The sequence below is a fragment of the Notechis scutatus genome, unplaced genomic scaffold (assembly GCF_049901735.1).
Source record: "Notechis scutatus isolate UNSWTSFEM ecotype Mainland unplaced genomic scaffold, rNotScu1.2 NSCUCTG35, whole genome shotgun sequence".
NCBI classification, from domain to species: Eukaryota; Metazoa; Chordata; class Lepidosauria; order Squamata; family Elapidae; genus Notechis; species Notechis scutatus.
The window spans coordinates 108,656-131,724 of NW_028263114.1; the positions used below are offsets into that span (position 1 = coordinate 108,656).

Genomic DNA, 23,069 nt, shown 5'->3' on the forward strand with positions numbered 1-23,069 from the left:
AGGTGGTGGGCTATGAAGCAGGAAACAGACCAAGTGTACAGAGTGAGAAAAAAAGTTTCACCTAGATGTCATGATCCAAATCAGAAAATAAACCAGGATAAGGCTCAATCCAGGTTTTAGTTAAGAACTAAAAGTTGCAAACTTCACATTTCAACTTTTTAATTTTCTTCAGGTTTTAGCAGCCCCAGTGATAATGGTAACAGCACTGAAGTAATAGTAGACTTCTATGAAATATAACTAAAAGGCATGTTGCTTTCATTAGTGTCAAGATGGCATGAATTAACATGGCATAAATACTCAATTGCAAGTTAACTTCATTCACTCTTGGCATTAAAAAATGCCACAGGGAGGGAATTATTATCTAATTAAAACTTTCACTAGGACAGTTGAGAATAAGTTTGATGTTCACAATTTCCTCTTTGAAAAATACCAGTAAATAGGGAACAAGAAGATGAAGAAAAAGAAGTGTGTTTTTTCACACTTTTCACACTGCAGTGAACAAAAATGGCATCATAGGAACAGGCTTATTCTCAGTCCAAAAGTTTGTTTCTGATTTCTTCCCTGATTTAAGGGAAATTTGGGGAATGACCTCACTATCATGAAAGGTTTAATTGATTCACTAACCCAAAAGAAGATGATGATGATGATGACAGTGGTAGGCAGGAGTCACTCTCTCCCTTGCAAGAAAAAGCAAGAGCCGTTTTATGATATCTCTCTTCTTCTCTCTCTCCCGGAATAAAGTCAAGCCCTTTCCAGCACGCACGCGTAATCAGCCATCGCCCTTTGCACCTTGCAAATGCAAAATCCCGGGGTTTTGTATTTGCAAGGTGCAAAGTGATGCGCGCGTGCTGGAAAGGGCTTGACTGTATTCCAGGAGAGAGAGAGAGAGAGATCATAAGAACGGCTCCTGCTTTTTCGCCAGCCCGGCACTGGGGGCTTGCAAGGGAGAGAGTGACTCTGCCTCCCACTGTCATCATCATCTTCTTCTTTGGGTTAGTGAATCAATTAATTTGGGAAACGATCTCACTATCATGAAAGGTTTAATTGATTCACTAACCCAAAAGAAGAAGACGATGATGACAGTGGGAGGCAGGAGTCACTCTCTCCCTTGCAAGAAAAAAAGCAAGAGCCGTTCTTTTGATCTCTCTTCTCCGAATAGTCAAGCCCTTTTTCAGCAGGCGCGATCCACCTCCGCCTTTGCACCTTGCAAATGCAAAACCCCGGGATTTTGCATTTGCAAGGTGCAGGGGCGGAGGTGGATTGCGCCTGCTGGAAAGGGCTTGACTATTCCGGAGAGAGAGATCATAAGTGAATCTATTAATTTGGAAAACGATCTCACTATGAAAGTCAGTGTTCTCTGCCAGTGGGGCGTTTGAAGAAAACGCCCGCGGCATATCCACGTGTAAGGGGGATCAGAAATCCCCGCGTTAAGCCACGAAGTCCCCCAATCGTACAGCCCAGAATCGCCCTCCCCTCATGGGGCAGCAACGACGCCCGCGCTTCCCGAGAAGCTCCACCGTGCAATGAAAGTGCCCTGGCTCTAGGCTTCGGCTCCGCTTGGTTTTTTTCCTCAGCCCCAGCTGCCTTCAGTCCACTGGGGAGGAGGAGGAGGAGGTGGTGGTGGTGGTGGCGGCTCGCGTTGTTTTCTGAGCTCTAGGCTCGCAGGCTCATAAAACAATGCGAGCCGAGGTGCCTTCGGCCCGCTTGGTTTTCCTCAGCCCCAGCTGCCTTCAGTCCGCTGGGGAGGAGGAGGAGGAGGTGGTGGTGGTGGTGGTGGTGGCGGCTCGCGTTGTTTTCTGAGCTCTAGGCTCGCAGGCTCATAAAACAACGCGAGCCGAGGTGCCTTGGCTCCGCTTGGCTTTGTTTCCTCAGCCCCAGCTGCTTTCAGTCCACGAAGGAGGAGGAGGAGGAGGAGGAGGTGGCGGCGGCGGCTCGCGTTTTCTGAGCCTGCGAGCCCAGAGCTCAGAAAACAATGCGAGCCACCACCACACCACCACCTCCTCCTTCTCCCGAGTGGACTGAAAGCAGCTGGGGCTGAGGAAACGGCAAGCGGACCTGAAGCCACCTTGGCTCGCGTTGTTTTCTGAGCCCGCGAGCCTAGAGCCAGGGCGCTTCATTGCACCCTGAGGGGAGGGCGAATCTGGGCTGCGCGATTGGGGGACTTCGTGGCTTTGGGTGGGAGCGAGGACGGATGGAGTCCGCGAAGTGGGGCTTGCCTGCCCTTGCTGGCTGCCTCTGCTTCCTTAGGGGCGGGGAAGGGGCTCATCTGGACCAAGGGTGAGTCTCCCCCTCAGTTTCCCCAGAAGGATCTTCCGTTGCTTTTGCCTTCTCCCTACATCTTCCCTCTGTTAAAAATCCCCCCCCACACACACACATACACACTTATTTTCGGGCGGATAGATTTCGTGTCTGAGCATTCTCACATGGCGGTGGGTCTTTCCCCCCTAAAAACAGTTAAAAAAAAAAACAACATATCCTCATGCAAGAACTTTTCTGCTTCCGATTACCCCCATGCTTAAAAGTTGCAAAGGAAACACGGAAGCAGGGAAGCGGCTGCCCAGCTCCGGAGCTCCACACCATTTTTTTTCCAGAGGGAATCTGACTGAGTATAAGCCGAGGGGGTTTTTTCAGCACAAAAATGGGCTGAAAAACTCGGCTTATACTCGAGTATATACGGTAATCTATTATCAAACCTCTAGCATATGCCTTCATTGTATCCCAAACATTCTGTGTTGAAGTATCTTCTTTTTATTTTCTCTAAAGAAAAAGCCAATTCTTTCTCCATCCATTGTGTAAAATCTTTTTCCTTTAAGATAGTATTGTTTAATGTCCATCTCGATCTTTTTTTTTGTCCCTTCCATTTAATTGTCATTGGGCTATGATCTGCCCAAGTACTTATTTCAATATTTGTTTCTTGAATATTAGATATTAATTCTGTTGAGATCCAAATCATATCCAATCTGGACCATGATAAATGTCTATTTGAATAGAAAGTATATTGTTTAGTTTTAACATTTCTTTCTCTCCAAATGTCTTTTAAGGTTAATTCGTCTGTCATTTTAAAAAAGGATTTAGGGAGAATCTTTCTATTTTGCTTTGTTGTTGTTGCTATATAGTCCAGTTTATTGTCCACAATTCCATTGAAGTCTCCCATCATAATTATATTAACATAGTCCAGTCCAGTTATTTTCATGTGTAATTTTTTATAGAATTCTTCTTGTTTATCATTCGGAGCATAAATTGCAATCAAGAGTATTTTTATATTGTTGTCCATTATTTCCACCATTAATACTCTTCCGTCTTCATCAGTATAAATCAATTTTGCTGGGATGGCCTCTTTAATGTATAGAACCACTCCTCTTTTCTTACATTGAGTCAAAGAAGTAAATATTTTCCCTAATTTTGGCTGTACTAACAATTGTTCATGTTGTTTTTTAATATGTACTTCTTGTAGACAAATTATATCAAATTTTAATTTCTCTAATTTATGAAAAGTTTTCCTTCTTTTAACAGCTGAATTGAGTCCATTTATATTCATTGTAATCAATTTTTTTTCTTCCGTGGTTATGCTTTATATTTAGGTCTAACAGCTCTCGTGGATCTTACTTCACGCTGTTCTTTACTATCCACCTGTCCACCTACTGCGCCTTCCTCTTTTTCAGTCTCCAGTTGTTCCTCTTGAAACTCAATTTATGAGACCTCTTTCTCTGCCTCTTCTTCTCTCCTTCCAAAAAATTCTGCGTGGAAAAGTTCTGCTTTCTCAATTGAATCAATTCTATGTCTCTGTTCTTGCCAGGTAAACATTAATCCTTCTGGAATCAGCCATCTATAATTCACTTCCTTTTTCAATAGCATTTTGGTCAGGAATCGATATTCTCTTCTCATCTCTCTCACTCTTCTGGGTATTTGTTTTAAAACCACAATCTCTTTGCCTTTGTATTTCACTGTCTTCTCTCTTACAGCTTGTAATATTTGTGTTTTGATAGATTTTTTGGTAAATCTGATATGGACTTCCCTTGGTAGGTTATTTCTCATCGCATATCTTGTAAAAACTCGATATACCTCATCTACTCCATCCATCATCTTTTCCTCTGTAATTTCCAAAGCATCCGCCAAAATTTCTATCATTATCGCAGCCAAGTTTTGTCCTTTTTCTTCTATATTTTGAAATCTGAGATAGAATTCTGACCTCTCCATCTCCCACCTCAACATCCCACTTTTATCTTATTCAACCACTGTTAATCTGCTGTCAATATTTCCAATCTTCTCCTCTCTTTGTTTACCTTCTTCTTCAATTTTTTGGAATCTCTCATCATACTTCACCATCATTTGTTGAATATTTTCCACTTTTTCATCAATCTTCTCTGTTCTTTGTTCAATAGTATCTGTTTTTATCTTGAGATCTTGGATTCCTTGCATAATCATCTGTAAGGTCACTTTTTCTTGTTCTTTATCTTGCTTCAACATTGTCTGAATTAAACGTTGTCCTCCAGCTGGTGGGGAGGCAGAGGTAGAGGTAGAAACGCCAGAAGATATGGGTTTCCTGCTCATTTTGGACGCTGGTAGAATAGCCAATTATAATCCAAGATGGAAAGATCCAATAGTAAAAAGCTCGATGGCAAAAAGGAAAAAGGAGAAAAAGAAGAAGAAGAAGAAAAATCTTCAGGTTCTTCTAGACCCTAATCCAATTATGAAGTGGTCCACAATAAAAAAATGAAAAATAGAAAGAAGAAAAAAGCCCAAAGATAATAATAATAATAAAAAAGAACAAAAATAAGGAAAAAAAGAAAAAATTCCTTCAGGTTCTTCACACCTTAATCCAATTAGGAAATCTCAATAATAAAAAGAAAAAGGCAGAATGGTCCAAAAACATGGATGGAAAAAGCAAAAAATCCCAGTAAAAAGAAGGAAAAGAAAAGAAAAATAAAGACAAAAATTCTGAGGCTTTCCCTTTAAAATAAAAAGCAAAAATAAGAATATTACTAAAATTAAAATTTACAGAGAAGCTGGTAAGGAGGGGTACCACAACTGAAAAGAGATAAGAAAAACACACTGCACTTTGTTTAGTTGTCCAAGGCTCTTATTATGACTCTCTTCTCTACAAGCTTCAAAGCCAAGCCTCAAGTGTTAAAATGTTGATAAGAGTCCAGAAAAGCACCTGTAATAATATTCTGCTGTGCTCTTCCCTCTATCTTATCAAATTAAAATGTCCTTGAGAAGGAGTCTTTTCACAGTTCTCTCCAATTCAAATAAAATATTTCAAGCCTCTAGTTGGCAGTGTTACAAAATTTCTTAATACACTTCCCCCCCTCCTACCAAAAAAAATAGTTTAAGTTGAAAAAAAAAAAGAAAATATTTACATGTATATATATATTAAAAAAAAGAAGAGAAAATAACCAAAGGGAGCCTCTGTCCTAAAAGAAAATTAAAAAATCAAAAAGGAGCATAAAAAGTAAATATATATATATATAAGAGAAAATTCAGTCCGGTTAACTACAAAATCACGCTAGAGTCCAGTAAAAAAAAATTAAGAGAAAGAAAAAAAAAAAATCCAAGCCTCAATTTGACGTTCCTTTAAAAAACGCTGCTCATACAGTTTTGTCAAAAAAAATCTCACAGGTTTCTTCTCATATTCAGAGTGTCCTTTCAAATCTCAGCAAGTTAGCAAAAAAAAAGAGATTTCTCACCCAGCCGACACACTTTCACTTTCAGCCTCTTCCTTTCCGGAGCTGTCCCGACTTCAGCAGCTATGGAGGCTGCCTCTCCGCCGCCGGCGAAAGGACTTCTCCCGGATCAACCAGGGACTTTGCAATGTCCCTGGATTCCACAGAGTGTGCCCTTCACAATCACCGTCTCTACGGGACGGCTTAGGTCCGTTAGGACCGACCAGGGGCGAAAATATCAGCTGCGATCTCGGAGCCCCGAGATTGCAGCTGTATCGTCGTGGCGAAGCTCCGCCTTCTCCCTCATAGTCAAGATCTTTTTGAAGGGTAGCAGTATTGCCTGTGGTGTTGAATAGCTTTACATCATCAGCAAAGAGAATGCAGTTGCTCTTAATATGATCACAGAGGTCATTTATGTAGAGTATGAAGAGAGTTGGTCCTAAAACACTGCCTTGGGGGACACCACTGTTGACAGGTTCAGAATTTGATAGGACGCTCCCAATTTTGACCATTTGTTGTCTTTGCAACCACCTGACCAGCAAAGTCAATGGGGGGAGCCCGACTCCACTTAACGGTTGTGTTACTCGCTTAACAACAGCAAGTGACTGTTCTGACCCAAACCTGATTCCCAGAGAGCAAAGACGAGACAAAGGTACCAGCACAACCTTTTACTGTTTCATTTATGAATCCCGTTCCTTCGCGGATAAAAGGCTGCTTCCAACTAATTAGGAAGAGCCTGGCCAAGTTTTTGCAAAGCTGCCAAGAACACCAGATAAAGTTCCTCAACAAGAAATCAAAGAGTCTCCAAACACCAACTCAGATATTCCGAACTTCCACAAGGCTTGAAGTACAAGAACTTCTTTGCTTCCTGCAGAGAACTCCGGTTTCTCAGGCTGGCTTTTATCCCTTAAGGGAGGGGCCATTACTTTGCAGCCTTACTCCTGAGTCGCCTGTGCTGCTACAGGTGCTCTTTCCTTCGAGCAGCCCTGTGTGCACGCACACTGGGCACAGGCTCCTCGGAGAACCTCTTCACTGCTGCTGCCAGCCTCCACAATCTCCGAAAGCAGCACTCCACTCCCTGTTGTGGTTAGCCGGCAGCAGGTGTAGATGGTTGAGGAGAGTGAGGACTCTGATGAAGGGCCAGGACCATTAGGGAGTGGGCTGCTGCCTTCAGAGATTGTGGGGCTGGCAGCAGTGACGAGGAGGTTCCCGAGGAGCCTGTGCTAAATGCACGTGCACGAAGGATTGCTCAGGGGAAAGAACAATTACAGCAGCACAGGCAACTCAGGAGTAAGGCTGCAAGGTAATGGCCCCTCCCTCAAGAGGATAAAAGCCAGATTTGGAAAAGCATTCTTTGCAGACAGCAAAGAAGCTCTGAAGCTCAGCTGCTGAGCTTTGGCCATTTCTGCTTGTTGGTTGGCCTGGACTTTGGCCATTTCTGCTACTGCCGCCTTCTGCCATCTCACCTCCTTGCTCCTTACTCCTTTGATATGGGATGAAAGATTACCATCCTTTTATTACTGTTCTGCTCTTTATAATTACTAGCTGAATTTAAGACACACAGATAACTCCACAAAGGCATCCATACAAAGTCTCTTTATTGGTTCATCAGGCATCCTCAAATATAACTTACAGTTACGTCGAGATTCATCTCAATGTCCAATTCTCTGCATAGCTGACTTTCTGGTGTAAAAGGATGGTAATCTCTCAACCCATATCGAAGGAGCAAGGAGGTGAGACGCCAGCAAGATGCTGGGTTCAGGCAAGAGTGAAGGAACCTCCCACAGCCCAACCAAGGGTCAATTCAGTGACCAATCAGGATTACAGATGTGGCCGCATGACATGGACTACATTTCCCAGGATACCTTAACTACATTTACCATGATGCATTCCCTTAAGGGGACAGCTCCTAATTCCTAACTAACTATCCCAATTCCCATTAATTGTAAACTGTCTGGACAGCACAGGTGGACATCTTAGTTCGTGTTTGGAGAATCTTGTAAATTAGTTCTTATCTCTGGGTTTTTGGCAGCTTTGACAAACAACTTGGCAAGGCTCTTTCTTGTCGGAGCTAATTAGGGGAAAGCAGCCTTCAGAACAGAATTCGTTATTAAACCTTAAAAGGTGGGGGCTGCTGCCTTTGTCTGTGTTTGCTTTTTCATCACTCCCTGATGGTCCTGGCCCCATCCCTGCCTCACATGCAGGCCCCTCATCCGAGTCCTTGAGAACCGTCTGCGTCAGGATTCCTCTCTTCCAACGTTTTCTGGGCGCAATGAAAAAGGTGGCGGGTTGGAGATGGAGGACTTGGGGAAATTCCAGGAAGCGCCTTTCCGATCAGCCTCTTCTGAAGATGAGCCAGCGGTAAATCCTTCCAGAACAGAATGTGGGCTCGTGATGTTCTTGGATGGGATGTAGGCCTGAACGTTTTATCTTGGGTTTCCCCCCGTCCCTCTCCTTGTGGGGGACACTGGAAGGCGGGTGGACTTCCAACTCCCAGAATTCCCCAGCCAGCCACACCTGTTTTTTTTCCCCCTCCTATCCCCTAGAGTGAAATTCCTCTGAGATTGCAGAGAAAGGGATTAGAAGAGAGTTAACAACAAGGTTGCAATGGGCGTACCCATCGAAAGGAATGCATGAATGCCAGGGGATTCGAGGAGTTGAAGGAGTCCACCCGTCTTCAAGTGGCTCTAAATAGAATTCTTTATTGGCCAAGTGTGATTGGACACGCAAGGAATTTGTCTTGGTGTAAATGCTCTCAGTGTACATAAAAAGAAAAGATACATTTGTCAAGAATCATAGTTTAGTTTAGCATTTGGGAAAAACCTGTCCTTGTGTCTAGTTGTTCTGCTGTGCAGGGCTCTATAGGATCGTTTTGAGGGTAGGAGTTGAAACAGTTTATGTCTGGGATATGAGGGGTCTGTAGATATTTTCACAGCCCTCTTTTTGACTCGTGCAGTATACAGGTCCTCCATGGAAGGCAGGTTAGTAGTAATGGGTTTTTTTTCTGCAATCCTAATTCCTCTCTGGAGTCTGTGTCTGTCCTGTTGGGTTGCAGAGCCAAACCAGACAGTTATAGAGGTGCAGATGACAAACTCAATAATTCCTCTGTAGAACTGGATCAGCAAAAGATGCTTCGCTTCTCAACCAAGAAGCTTCTTTGGTTCTGACTTGGATGGAGGGGAAAGGAAGGATTTAATATTCCTGGTCATTTGCATCCTTTTTTAGAGACTCCATAATTCCTCTGTAGAACTGGATCAGCAGCTCCTTGGGCAGTTTGAAGCTTCCTGAGTTGACCCAGAAAGAACCTTCTTCTTTGGGCTTTCTTGATGTTTTTGATGTTAGGTGTCCATCTTTAGGTCTCGTGATGTGATAAAACCCAGAAATTGGAAGGTCTCCACTGTTGACACTGTGACGTCCAGTATTGTAAGAGGTGAGTAGCATGGGAGGGGTTCTCCTAAAGTCAACCACCATTTCTAGGGTTTTGAGTGTGTTCAGTTCCAGGTTGTTCCGGTAGCACCATGAGGCAAGTTGTACAACCTCCTGTCTGCAGGCGGATGCGTCGTCGTCTCGAATGAGACCAATCACTGTTGTGTCATCTGCAAACCTTCAATATTTTAACAGATGGATTGTTTGAGATTCAGTCATTGGTGTAGAAGAGAAGTGGAGAGACACAGCCTTGGGGGGGCTACTTGTACAGGTATCAGGTGCGAATTCTGCCTAGCTTCACCTGCTGCTTCCTGCCTGTTAATCATGGATCAGGCAACCTTGACTAACATAAAGAAGCTCTTCAGATGTCATCAACATTGGTTTCTCTCGTCCATCTAACGATCTGGGAAGACCAGAATGGAGAGAGAGAGAGTGGGGATCACCCTTTGGCCAAATCCCTCCATTTGAGATGCTACTGAAGGACTATTTGTGGGGAACTTGGTTGCCCAACAGTTTAGGAAGTCTTCTGGCCTCTTGTGTTGCTCAACGTTGCTTAGGAAGGCGTCATGAAATTCGAAGAAGAACAATCAGGACGAAACCCTAGAGAAGAGGGCCTGAAACTCATATGTCAGTTCATATGTTTTAAGGACAAACCTAGTATTCCATCTGATCCCAACAGGATTCAACACCATGAGGATGTCTCCCCAGGAGATGTTTCCAGAAGTGGGATGCTTCTCCTAGGAAGATGTCCTTTTTTTTGGCCTCTTCTACTGTCTATCGCAGGGGTCTTCCAACTTGGCACGTTTAAGACTGGTGGACTTCCAACTCCCAGAATTCCTGAGCTGACATGACTGGGGGAGGAAATCTGGGAGTTGGAAGTCCAACAGTCTTAAAGTTGTTAAGTTTGAAGACCCTTGATCTATCTTATCTATCTTATCTACCGTGTTTCTCATATAATAAGGTTGGGTCTTTTTTTTTTTTTTTTGAGCCCCGAAAAAATGGCTAGGCCGTCTTTTCGGGGGTGACTTAATTCCCCCCCCCCTTGCATCTTCGGGTGGGCGGCGACGGCTTGGATGTTGACCTCGGCATTGGTGGGGCACTTTGTATCGGGGTCTACACAGGCAGCACCATATCCGGGTGTGCAACAAAAGTACTTCCTAATGGCAAGCCCCCCCACCATTCCCCCATTTCACATGTTTTAATATAGGCCTTAATTTGGGGGGAGGGGCTTAATTTCATTTCATGCCTATAAAACATGCTGGGACTTCCTATTGGGGGAGGCCGTATTGTTGGAGAAACAGGGTATCTATCTATCTATCTATCTATCTATCTATCTATCTATCTATCTATCTATCTATCTATCTATGTATCATCTATCATCTACCTTTCTATAGTTATCTATCATCTATCTATCATCTATCTCTATCAATCATTTACAGTATCTATCTATCTAATCTATCTTATCATCTATCTCAAGGGTCTTCCAACTTGGCAAGTTTAAGGCTGGTGGACTTCCAACTGTCCCAAAATTCCTGAACTGACACGACTGGGGGAGGAATTCTTGGAGGTCCACATGTCTTCAAGCTTGTCAAGTTTGAAGACCTCTGGTCTATTGTCACATGGTGGCAACTGAAGAACCCCCCCACCATTAATGATCCAACAGAATGAGAAGACAATTGGAACCAGCGATGAGCTGCCCTCTCTACAAGTGTGAACTTCCTTCCCTAAGTTCTCGAGATGTTTCAGCTCCCCAAATCAGTTCCCCGGCTTCCACGAGGAGAAGAATATGGAGAGAGTTTGAATTGACTTGGGGATTTCCCCAAGGCATGGCTTTTGGAAATGTGCTGGCACATTGGTGGCTTTACGGTGCTGGCTGGCAGGAGGCCACATTTCCCACCTACAAGTCTTCTGGAGATTAGCTCTCCCTTTGTTTCCCTCCTGCTTGGACTCTTAGCAGTACCTTGAATAGCTGCGACACCTTCCAGATGTTTGGGGGGGGGTCCGCTGGCTGAGAAGCAAAAAGGTTCAGACACCCTATTGTCACGTGAGGAGCGCCTAGCTGGGAGTAAACAAAGAGTCCATACAACTTGAACGCGTGAGAACCATTCCTTAAGAGCATAACTGAGTTGGAAGGGACCTTGGAGATCATCTAGTCCAGGGGTCGCCAACCTTTTGGACCTCAGGGACCACCAAACTCATAATTTTAAATCCCAGGGACCACTAACCGGTTCTGTGGATGTGGCCTAATTTGTGGGTGTGGCTTGGTGGTCATGTGGGCTGGGCATGGCTTGTATGTAAATATTATAAATATTTATATAAATTTGATTTTTTTTATTAAAAAAGAGCAACTTTTACCTAAAATCAGGCAAAGTAGGCAGGCAGATTGAGTCTCTCACAGAATCATTCAGAGATCTATCTCTCTGCCATTGGCTAGCTCAGTCTGTCACATAAAATTTGCTTGCAGTGAGTCTGCACTGAATAATAGCACCTTCAGTCCTAAGGGAGGTTCGGCTGTGCTTAAAAGCAGAGCCGAAGATCTAAAGACTAGCTAGAAAGCAAGAAATCCAACCGTTTCCTGCTTCCAAGCTAATCTAAATCTCCCAGCACAGTAGAACAGCTGATGGTCAGGGAAAAAGGAAAAATAGCAACTTAGCAGGCCAGTTTGCTGGGTAAGGAGTGAGTGGGGAGGGTTCCTGCGGGCCATGTGGGCTGAGCAGCCTTGTGTTTCTGTGCAGCCTGGATTAATCGCTTTGGGGGTGACATTTATCTGCTGCCCACCAAAGTTTTCTCGCAGACCACCAGTGGGCCGTGGGGCACTGATTGGTGACCACTGCCCTAGGGCAGAGAGATTGCAGAGGAAGGGATTGCAGGAGAGTTAAGCGTGCCACAATACACATCTCAAAAGGAATGAATTCGTGGCAGGGAATTCTGGGAGTTGAAATCCATACATCTTACAAGTCAATAAGGTTGTTTGGTGCACGAGGAATTCTGGGAATTGATCTTTGAACTTGAACATAGAAGACAGTGGGTGAGGATGTATTCAGACGTGGGTGTAGTAATCTGCTTGTGGTGGTAGGAGAGGTAAGCAAGGCCAGCCCATCAATAGAATTTGATTGAAACTATTAATGCATTCAATTCATTGTGTACAATTAATACCGTCGCTCACTGCCACTCATTGTGAATATGGTTGGCTAAGGAGTTCGGGGAGGTAGGTCAGCCATTTTGGGAGGTCCTGCCCCATGGGCATTGCCAAGGTCACCCCTCAAGCCTCGTAAGTGAAAGGAAAACAACCCTGTTCCCTTGACATGCTTAATTGAACAGGGAGCGTTGTCTTTTAGTCTAACCCCACTCCCCCAACTCAAGGCAGGAATCGTTAAGCAGCAGGGAGAAAGTAATAGAAAGTCCATTTTAACTGCAAACAGCCACTGGAAGAAGGAAGGAAGAAGGGAGGGAGGGAGGATGGAAGAGAAAGGATGGGATGGAAGAATGAAGGAGAATGAAGGAAAAGAAGGGAGAGAGGAAGGAAGGAAGGAAAAGGAAGGAGGGAGCAAGGAAGGAAGAATGGAAGAGAAAGGATGGGATGGAGGAAGGAAGGGAGGATGAAGGGGGAGAGAGAGAAAGTGGGAGGGAGCAAGGGAAGGATGGAAGAGAAAGGATGGGATAGGGAAGGAAGGAAGAAGGATGGAGAGGGAGGGAAAGTGGGAGGAAGGGAGGAAGAATGGAAGCGAAAGGATGGGATGGAGGAAGGAAGGAAAGAAGAAGGGCGGAAGAAAGGAAGGAGAAGGAAGGAAGGATGAAGGGGAGGGAGTGAGGATGAAAGGAAGGAACAGGAAGAAGGAAGGAAGGAAGGAAGGATGAAGGAGAGGGAGGGAGGAAGAAAGGAAGGAACAGGAAGAAGGAAGGATGAAGAGGGAGGGAGGGAGAATGGAAGAGAAAGGATGGGATGGGGAAGGAAGGAAGGATGAAGGGGAGGAGCAAGGGAAAGGATGGAAGAGAAAGGATGGGATGGAGGAAGGAAGGAAAGAAGAAGGGATGGGGGGAAGGAAGGATGAAGGAGAGGGAGAGAAATGGGGAGGGAGCAAGGGAAAGGATGGAAGAGAAACGATGGGATGGAGGAAGGAAGGGATGGGGAAGGAAGGAAGGAAGGGAGGGAGGGAAAGTGGGAGGGAGGGGAGGGAGGAAGAATGGAAGCAAAAGGATGGGATGAAGGAAGGAAGGAAGGAAAGAAGAAGGGCGGAAGAAAGGAAGGAGAAGGAAGGAAGGATGAAGGAGAGGGAGGAGGAAGAAAGGAAGGAACAGGAAGAAGGAAGGATGAAGAGGGAGGGAGGGAGAATGGAAGAGAAAGGATGGGATGGGGAAGGAAGGAAGGATGAAGGGGAGGGAGCAAGGGAAAGGATGGGATGGAGGAAGGAAGGAAAGAAGAAGGGATGGGGAAGGAAGGATGAAGGGAGAGGAGAGAAATGGGGAGGGCAAGGGAAAGGATGGAAGAGAAAGGATGGGATGGAGGAAGGAAGGAAGGAAAGAAGAGATGGGGAAGGAAGGAAGGAAGGAAGGATGAAAGGAGAGGGAGAGAAGGGGGAGGAGCAAGGGAAAGGATGGAAGAGAAAGGATGGGATGGAGGAAGGAAAGAAGAAGGGATGGGGGAAGGAGGGAGGGGGGAAGGAAGGAAGGATGAAGGGAGAGGGAGAGAGAAATGGGGAGGAGCAAGGGAAAGGATGGAAGAGAAAGGATGGGATGGAGGAAGGAAGGAAGGAAAGAAGGGATGGGGAAGGAAGGAAGGATGAAAGGAGAGGGAGAGAAAGGGGAGGGAGCAAGGAAAGGATGGAAGAGAAAGTATGGGATGGAGGAAGGAAGGAAAGAAGAAGGGATGGGGAAGGAAGGGAGGAAGGAAGGAGGATGAAGGATGAGAGGGAGAGAAAGGGGAGGGAGCAAGGGAAAGGATGGAAGAGAAAGGATGGGATGGAAGAAGGAAGGAAAGAAGGGATGGGGAAGGAAGGAAGGAAGGAAGGCATGAAAAGAGAGGGAGAGAAAGGGAGGGAGCAAGGGAAAGGATGGAAGAGAAAGAATGGGATGGAAGAAGGAAGAAGAAGAGGGGAAGGAAGGAAGGAAGGAAGGAAGGAAGGAAGGAAGGATGAAGGAGAGGGAGAGAAAGGGGAGGGAGCAAGGGAGAGGATGGAAGAGAAAGGATGGGATGGAAGAAGGAAGGAAGGAAGGAAGGAAGGAAGGAAGGAAGGATGAAGGGAGAGGGAGAGAAAGGGGAGGGAGCAAGGGAAAGGATGGAAGAGAAAGAATGGAATGGAAGAAGGAAGAAGAAGGGATGGGGAAGGAAAAGAAGGAAGGAAGGAAGGATGAAGGATGAGGGAGAGAAAGGGGGAGGGAGCAAGGGAGAGGATGGAAGAGAAAGGATTGGATGGAGGAAGGAAGGAAGGAAAGAAGGGATGGGGAAGGAAGGAAGGATGAAAGGAGAGGGAGAGAAGGGGAGGGAGCAAGGGAAAGGATGGAAGAGAAAGTATGGGATGGAGGAAGGAAGGAAAGAAGAAGGGATGGGGAAGGAAGGGAGGATGAAGGGAGAGGGAGAGAAAGGGGGAGGGAGCAAGGGAAAGGATGGAAGAGAAAGGATGGGATGGAAGAAGGAAGGAAAGAAGGGATGGGGAAGGAAGGAAGGAAGGAAGGCATGAAAGGAGAGGGAGAGAAAGGGGGAGGGAGCAAGGGAAAGGATGGAAGAGAAAGAATGGGATGGAAGAAGGAAGAAGAAGAGATGGGGAAGGAAGGAAGGAAGGAAGGAAGGAAGGAAGGAAGGAAGGAAGGATGAAGGGAGAGGGAGAGAAAGGGGGAGGGAGCAAGGGAGAGGATGGAAGAGAAAGGATGGGATGGAAGAAGGAAGGAAGGAAGGAAGGAAGGATGAAGGGAGAGGGAGAGAAAGGGGAGGGAGCAAGGGAAAGGATGGAAGAGAAAGAATGGGATGGAAGAAGGAAGAAGAAGGGATGGGGAAGGAAAGGAAGGAAGGAAGGAAGGATGAAGGGAGAGGGAGAGAAAGGGGGAGGGAGCAAGGGAGAGGATGGAAGAGAAAGGATTGGATGAAGGAAGGAGAGGAATTTACAAAGACCTTCTCCTGAGACAGCTGTGCATCAAGAGTGCCCTCATGCAGATGCAGCGGGGGTGCCCTTTCCTCGACCCCCCTTCCCGCTCCTTCCCCTCAGGAAAGACAAAGGGAGGGGCTGAATGGAAACTGCTAATTAAGGCCTCCTTGTGCGCCTAATTAACGCTTCCCCCTTGCGCTGCATTAATTAGGCTCTGGGTTGCCATGGAAATGGGATGTGACCTAAAAACAGGAAGCAGGGGTTTGGTGTGGGGGGAGGGGAGGGAGGGGGCATTGGGTTGGTGGTTGGGTTGGTAGTTTTTTTTCCTCCCCCCCAAAAAAAATAGAGGTGGACTTGCAGTTTGCAAGGAGGTTCCCCCACCGCCCGAATTCTTTTGACACCCGGGAGCCAGTTTTGCAAAGCAAAGGGGGGCTAAAAGCAGGAGAACATCATCTCCAGAACATCATCTCCAAAAAGTTTGGCAGCTCGGTTTGGTGGACCTTTCAAAACTTTTCACACACACTTGCCCTGCGATGCCCACCTGGCCCAGGTGGCCCATCTCATCATCCCCCTTCTCTTGCTGCCCACCTTCCTCCCTCCACTGGTCCTCTTCCTCTTCATCACCTTGGGTTGCTCCCCCAAAACCCCCTACTGGTGGGAAACCCTGGATCTTCTTGACTGCCTGGGCTGTCCACTTCGTCCTCGTCATCATCATCTTTCTCTCCCCCTCCCTAAGTGTGTTCTGCTCCAGCCCTTCCTCAGCCTCCTGCCAACCCCTTCACGCCAAGCTTCTCCTTCTCCTGCTAGACCACCCTGGCCTCCTCAGGTGGTCCTTGGGTTCTCCTCAAACTGCAGCTTCTCCTCCATGCTTCTTCGTTGGGTGGAAGGCTTCCTTGGTTGCTCTCTTGCAGATGTTTCCATTCCCCAAAACTAGGTTTAACGCATTGTCGTTCAGTGCTGGTCAACACCGCTTGGTTGGTTGGGTTGAGTAGTTGGAGATGGCCTTGGTCAGAAGGCTATCCCGCCTCCCCACCAACCTTGTGGCCTGAGGTTCTTTTGCTTGGAGGACCCTTCTCCTTGTTGATGGACGCTTCTCTGGGTCCAAAACCAAAACTCCAAGTGGTTCTCCAGAAGACAAGATGGCCACCTCCGGCTTCTTGAGGGCCTTCAGACGTTGTGGTTATAGGCCTCTCCTGGTCAGGATTGGGGGATATGGGGTGTAAAAGGATGGACTTGCTCTCTCTCTTGGGTTCCTCTGCCTCATGCTGGTGATTTTTCTTGCCCCCCACAGATATCCGAGACAGTGGGAAAAAACCCGTCATGCTGTTCATCCATGGTGGATCGTACATGGAAGGCACTGGAAACATGTTTGATGGCAGTGTGCTGGCTGCGTATGGAAATGTGATTGTTGTCACCCTGAACTACCGGCTCGGCGTGCTGGGTATGGGGGGGAGGGGGGTTGTCCCAGGCTAGGCCTTTGCCACGGGGAGAAGAAGGGTGACCCCTTTCCTTTCCCATAAATCAGGGCCTCTCCAAACTAGACCCCATTTTTTAAAAAGACGTCAGGACTTCAACTCCCAGAATCCTCCAGGCCAGCAAATGCAGCTCCTTTAAGACTTGCATTTTACATTTTAACTTTCTTTTGGAATAAAATATATTAAAAAAAAGAAACATGTTTAAAAATAGACTAGTGGGCTTCAATTCCCAGAATTCCTCAGCCAGCAAACACGGCCCCTTTAAGACTTGCATTTTGCATTTTAACTTTCTTCTGGAATTGTGTGTGTGTGTGTGTGTGTGTGTACTGGGAATTGAAGCCCACAAGTCTATTTTTAAACAAGAGTTGGAAGGGACTTTGTAGGTCATCTAGCCCAACCCCCCCTGCCCTCAAATATTGGAAGACTGCTCTCCTGCCTCCCCTGGTCCTTTTGTTCATTAAAATCAGATTAAAGTCAGATTAACAGAGTTGGAAGGGATCTTGTAGGTCATCTAGTCCAACCCTCCACCCTCAAATATTGCAAAACTGCTCTCCTGCCTCACCTGGTCCTTCTCTTCCCTAGACTACCCAGGCCCAGTTCCTGCAACCGTTCTTCATATGTTTTATCCTCCAGTCCCCTCATCATCCTGGTTGCTCTTCTCTGCACTCTTTCTAGAGTCTCAACATCTTTTTTGTAATGTGGTGAACAAAACTGGATGAAGGTGTGGTAAGGTGTGGCCTTACTAAGGCTTTACAGAGTGGTAGTAGCACCTCCGTTGATCTGGATTGTATCCCTCTGTTAACGCAATTTAGGATTGCATTGGCTTTTTTTGGCGGCTGCTGCACACGGCTGGCTCCTATTTAGCTGGTTGTCCACTAAGACTCCAAGATCTCTTATTACAGTGACTGCTATTGAGCCTGGTTTCACCTATAGGTCTACATGTGGACTTTGGGTTTTTCTTGCCTAAGTACACATATAGACTGGGTGAGAAACACGGAATTAAGGGCTGTGGGAGGTAAAGGATGGCTTTCAAAACGGTTGTTTGGGATGGCCCAATTCCTACCCTGCAGCATTGTTGTGCAATAAAACACACAATCCCTGATTTTCAGTTATTTTTTCCTACCTGGTCCTGTGTGGACAATCTCATGTTTTCCTTGTTCTCGTAACCAATGCACACACACACACACGCGCGCACACACACACACACAATCTGGAACAGCATATTATTAAAAACATTGCATTTTGCCCTGAAGCCTCCTTGTGCAACCATTTCCTGTGGAGGATGGGCCCTGTAGTACAACAAAACGGTTGTGCCGCTGCCAAGATGGAGGACTCCTGGTTTTGGAGGCCGAACGATGCCGGCTTGGGCGTAAGGGCTGCGGCCTTAAAATGAGCACCGTCCGTCGCATTGGCGTGGGGTGTGGCTCCTCTCCTCCTCCTCCTCCTCCTCCTCCTCCTCCTCCTCCTCCTCCTCCTCCCCTTTCACCTCCCTCTCTGGGTGTGAAATTTTTACCCAGATGCAGCAGAAATTAATATTTCATTCAGAAAGTGTTGAATAATGAATGGCCTGGGCCTCGTAATCTCCAGCAAAAGAGCCCCGGGACAGAGGAGGGATGATGAATTTTGGAAGGCAATGCAAATGTTGAGCCCAAGCAAGAAAGAGAGAGAGAGAGAGAGAGAGAGAGAAACAGAGAAAGAAATAGAGAAAGAAAAAGAGAGAGAGAGAGAGAGAGAGAGAAAGAAAGAAAGAAAGAAAGAAAGAAAGAAAGAAAGAAAGAAAGAAAGAAAGAAAGAAAGAAAGAAAGAAAGAAAGAAAGAAACTAGAAAGAAAGAGAAAGAGAGAGAGAGAGAGAGAAAGAAAAAGAGAGAGAGAGAGAGAAAGAAAGAGAAAGAAAAAAGAGAAAGAGAAAGAAGGAAAGAAAGAAAAAGAGAAAGAAAGAAAGAGAAAGAAAGAAAGAAAGAAAAGAGAAAGAAAGAAAGAAAGAGAAAAAGGGAAAGAAAGATAGGAAGAGGAGAAGAAAGAAAAAGGAGAAGAAAAGATATGAAAAGATGCTTTCCCATTGATTGCTGCTCCTTTAGTTTAAAATGAGACGCGAAAGCCATTTCCGCCATTTTTTAAGACTTGTGGGACTTCAACTCCCAGAATGCCCCAAGCCAGGTATGACAATTAAAATGGGAAATGGACATTGCTGGCTTGGGACGCATTCTGGGAACTGAAGTCCACAAGTCTTTAAAAGGGGCCACGTTTGCTGACCCCTCCTCTGTGTTTTTCTCAACCGTGGCCCCCTATAAGATGGGTGGACTTTGTTAAGTCTGGTTTCCCCAACGGGTGTTAAGGAAAACAAACTAAACAGAATGTGCAGCGAAGTCAGATAGGAAGACAGGTAAATGTATGAGATAAGTTTTCTAGTTAACACGCAGTAAAAATACAGATACGCTTGTGCTATCAAAAATATTGTTTATTCCATTTAAGAATTATAGCATAGTCAAATATAAACGGTCCATTAGTCATATATCAATTTCAGTCAAGTCTTGTCGGGGATACTCTATTTGCAAAGTCCGTGTTGAATAGCCAATGTCAGTTCACTTACAATAAATCAGTCCAATCTTTATCTTCTCTCCGTTGAGAAAATCAACACTCCTTTTTCTCTCCCCGTTCCAGCAAGAACGCAGTCATCAATCCATCCAGTAATTAGGGATCAGTAAGCCAGAGGGGAGCGAGCTGCAATTGCCTCGCTTCTTATATAGTGCTTTTACAACCACACCCTTAATTACATTCCTGCAGTTAAAGTTACACACACTTTAACTAACAAACCATGATACCATATTTATTATTTTTACCCAAACCAGTTAGGGTAAACAATGTTATCCCTAACATTCTCCCTTTTGGGTAATAATAATAATATTACAATAATATAACTATTTACACCTTTAAATCATAATTGTTACAACTCTCTTTAAATTTTACAACACCTTGAGCTTTTGTAAACTGGTCTGCAATATTTTCTTCCGTCATGCAGTACTCAAGTTTAATTAGACCATTTTTTACAGATTCTCTAACATTTAAGTATCTTAAATCAGTATGCTTTGATCTAGTCTTTACAGCAATATTAGTAGCTAATTGTATAGTTGCCTGGTTGTCCTCGTACACAATAATAGAATCTTTAACAGTTATACCCATGTCTAATAATAACTGTTTGTACAGAATTAAGTCAGTGCATAGTAATGACAGACATGAAAATTCTGCTTCCATCGTGGACAAGCTAATATGCTGTTGTCTGATTGACCTCCACCCTATTAAAGTTTTACCAAATAATATAGCCATTCCATATGTTGATTTTCTAGTGTTTATGTCAGTTGCAAAACTTGCATCTGCATAGGCACTAAGAATCAAATCACCTTTTGGCTCTAGATACAATGCATGGTGCATTGTTCCTTTAAGATATCTTAAAATTCTCTTTAATGCTTGCCAATGACATTGATGTGGATCATTATTATATCGTGCCAGCTGATTTATACTATAAGCTATATCTGGCCTAGACCAATTGCTTATATATGATAAGCTACCAATCAAAGGACTTTGAGCATCAATTTTGCAAATTTCCTGACTCATTGGAGTCTTTGCAGGCTTACAAAGTTCCATTTTATACAATTTAATTAATTGGCAAATTTTATCCTCTTGAGATATCTTAAATCCTTTTGTGGTTTTATTAATTGTCAATCCTAGATACTTTTTAATTTCACCTAAATGCTTTAATTTTATCCTTTTGGCTAATAATGAAATAATCTCAGTAGCTTCATTATTGGTCTTAGTAATCAAAGCAATATCATCTGTAAATAATAACAATAATGACACTGTTCCATTATTTTCTCTTTTAAACATACATGGATCTGCTAAACCAGATTTAAACCCTATATTGTTTAATTCTTTCACAATATATTGGTTCCATTCATAGCCAGATTGTTTCAATCCATATAAACTCTTCATGAGTTTCCAACAATCATTGCTATTTACTTTATTATCATTTATACCAACCGGTTTTTTCAAATATATTGTATGCTGCAATGGTGCATGCAGATATGCAGTTTCTACTTCTAAATGGTTAACTATATAATTCTTCTTAGCTGCCCATACTAGAGCTGCTCTTAAAGTTGTAGCCTTAAGATTTGGTGCAAATACCTCATCATAATCAAATACATTTTGATTAAATCCTTGTGCTACTAACCTAGCCTTATAAGTTACTTTCCCATTATTTCCAGTCTTTACTTTAAATATCCATTTGCACCCAATGGATTTTTCTCCTGGAGGTAATTTGGTTTCTTCATAAACCTTCATTTCCTTTAATGAATTTAACTCTTTTTCCATTGCCTTATGCCAATTCTCCTGATCCTTAGCAGGATACATCTTAAGTTCATCTATGCTAGTAGGAACTTTATTTACTTGGCAAACAATACTTGCCTGATATCTTTCAGGTGGTTTAGTTATACGCGTTGTGCGTCTAGGTATAACAGGACTTACAGGTGGACTTTCCTTTATTTCCTGTTCATGTCTATCTATCTCTTCTTGATCAATTATTTCCTCTTGATCTGGTTCTATTTGCTCTTCATGGATTTCTTCTTTAATTGGACTTTTCTTATAACTAGTCTTTTCTTTCTGCCTCTTATAAGGTTCTATAATAACATCATTATCTGAATCCTGCTCTAATCTATTCCATCCTATATGTTCTAGGAATAGTGCACTAGCACTGCAGTATACTCTAGATGTACCTGGTTCCCAGAATCTATAAGATCTATGGTTTGCTTGATATCCAACAAAAATTAATCTTTTAGCTCTATGTTGTCCTTTGTGCCTGAGTTGTGTAGGGATATGCACCCATGCTGGAGCACCAAATGTGTGAATATAACTCAAATCAGGTTTCCTACCATGCCACAGAGTGAATGGTAATTCACCTGTTGTTGAATTAACAACATTGTTTAATATGTGATTACCACACATTATAGCTTCTCCCCACAAATTGTCAGGTAATCCAGAATCAGATAACATTGTTCTTCCCATTGATTGCAGTGTTTGGCCTCTTCTCTCTATAAATGCATTATGCTGAGGCCTATATGGTGCAGACTTTTTATGTTGAATACCTGCCATTCTAAGTCTACTCTGGAATTTATTATTTGTAAATTCCGCACCATTATCTGTTATAAGAGTTACTAATTTCTTTTTAGTTTTTCTCTCTGCAAATTTTAACCAATTAAAGAAATTTGTATACGTTTCAGTTTTTCTCTTCATTAAAAACAGAAACCATACCTAGAATAGTGGTCCATTATGCTTAATATGTATCTAGCACCACCTACACTTGGCTTTTAGGACCTATTATATCGGCAAATACTACCTCTAAAGGCTCTTTGGTAGTAAATCCATCAACTCTATTTGCCGGTATAACTTTGCTTTTGTTTTGATTACAAGCAGAACATTGCAAATACTTATTACAAGGTTTCAAACTTATTCCTTTAGATAGTTGAACAGTTCTCTTAATCATTTTAAAATTTAAATGACCTAACCTTCGGTGTAACAAGTGAATACATTCATCATGAGGTTTCTTATTATCATAAACCGTGTTAACCACCTCTAAACCATTATCATTTAACACATATAAGTCACCTCTTAAAGATGCAGTAATTTTCTTACCTTCTTTTTCAATTAAACAAGTATCTCCCTTAAAGGTAATTATGTATCCTAATCTAACCAACATTTTAACAGAAAGCAAATTAAATTTAAGTTGAGGTACATATAACATTTTTATGTTCTCATTTATACTAGAAAAATGAGCAATACCTTCACCTTTTGCCTTCATTTTCCATCCGTTTGCCAATGAGATATGTTGTGAACTCATGGACATTTTTACAAATTTTTTGTTATCATTTGTAATACAGTGGGACGCACCACTGTCAACCACCCATAAATTATTTTTTACAACTCCATTACTATACATTGCTAACTCATAATTCTTATTTCTTCTTTGATGGCTTACAGCATTCTGGCTTGCATTCTGGCGCTTTGGTTTCTTACAAAATCTTGCAAAATGTCCTCTCCCTCCACAATTAAAACACTTTTTAATTGCGTATGCAGTAGGAGATTCATTATTTTTTTTGAGGTTGCTCCTCCTTAACTGATCTCTTTTAAGCCTTCTTCTGGCCTCTTCAATCAATCTGCCAGTGATATCAGTTAAAGTTAGGCTTTCTTTAGGCAATATTTCAAGGAAGTTACGTAGTCATCAAAACTTTCGTCTAATGAAGATAGAATTATGTAGACCTGGTGTAGCTCAGAGAAAATTAACTCCTTCTCATGAAGTTCTTGGAAAATGCTTTTCATAGTATTCAAATGACTCAGCATATCACCATTCTTTTGGAGATAGGTGCGGAAAAGCTTC

At 43.7% G+C, this 23,069-nt stretch overlaps 1 pseudogene across 1 annotated transcript in view; it reads left to right on the top strand.

Annotated features, from left to right (window-relative positions):
- The window catches only part of LOC113430823 (neuroligin-2-like), a 70,723-nt pseudogene that overhangs the window by 33,938 nt on the left and 13,716 nt on the right, over positions 1 to 23,069 (top strand). The window contains exon 3 of the transcript XR_015746208.1: positions 16,461 to 16,610. The product of XR_015746208.1 is annotated as a neuroligin-2-like (transcript). The remainder of the gene's footprint in view (positions 1 to 16,460; positions 16,611 to 23,069) is intronic.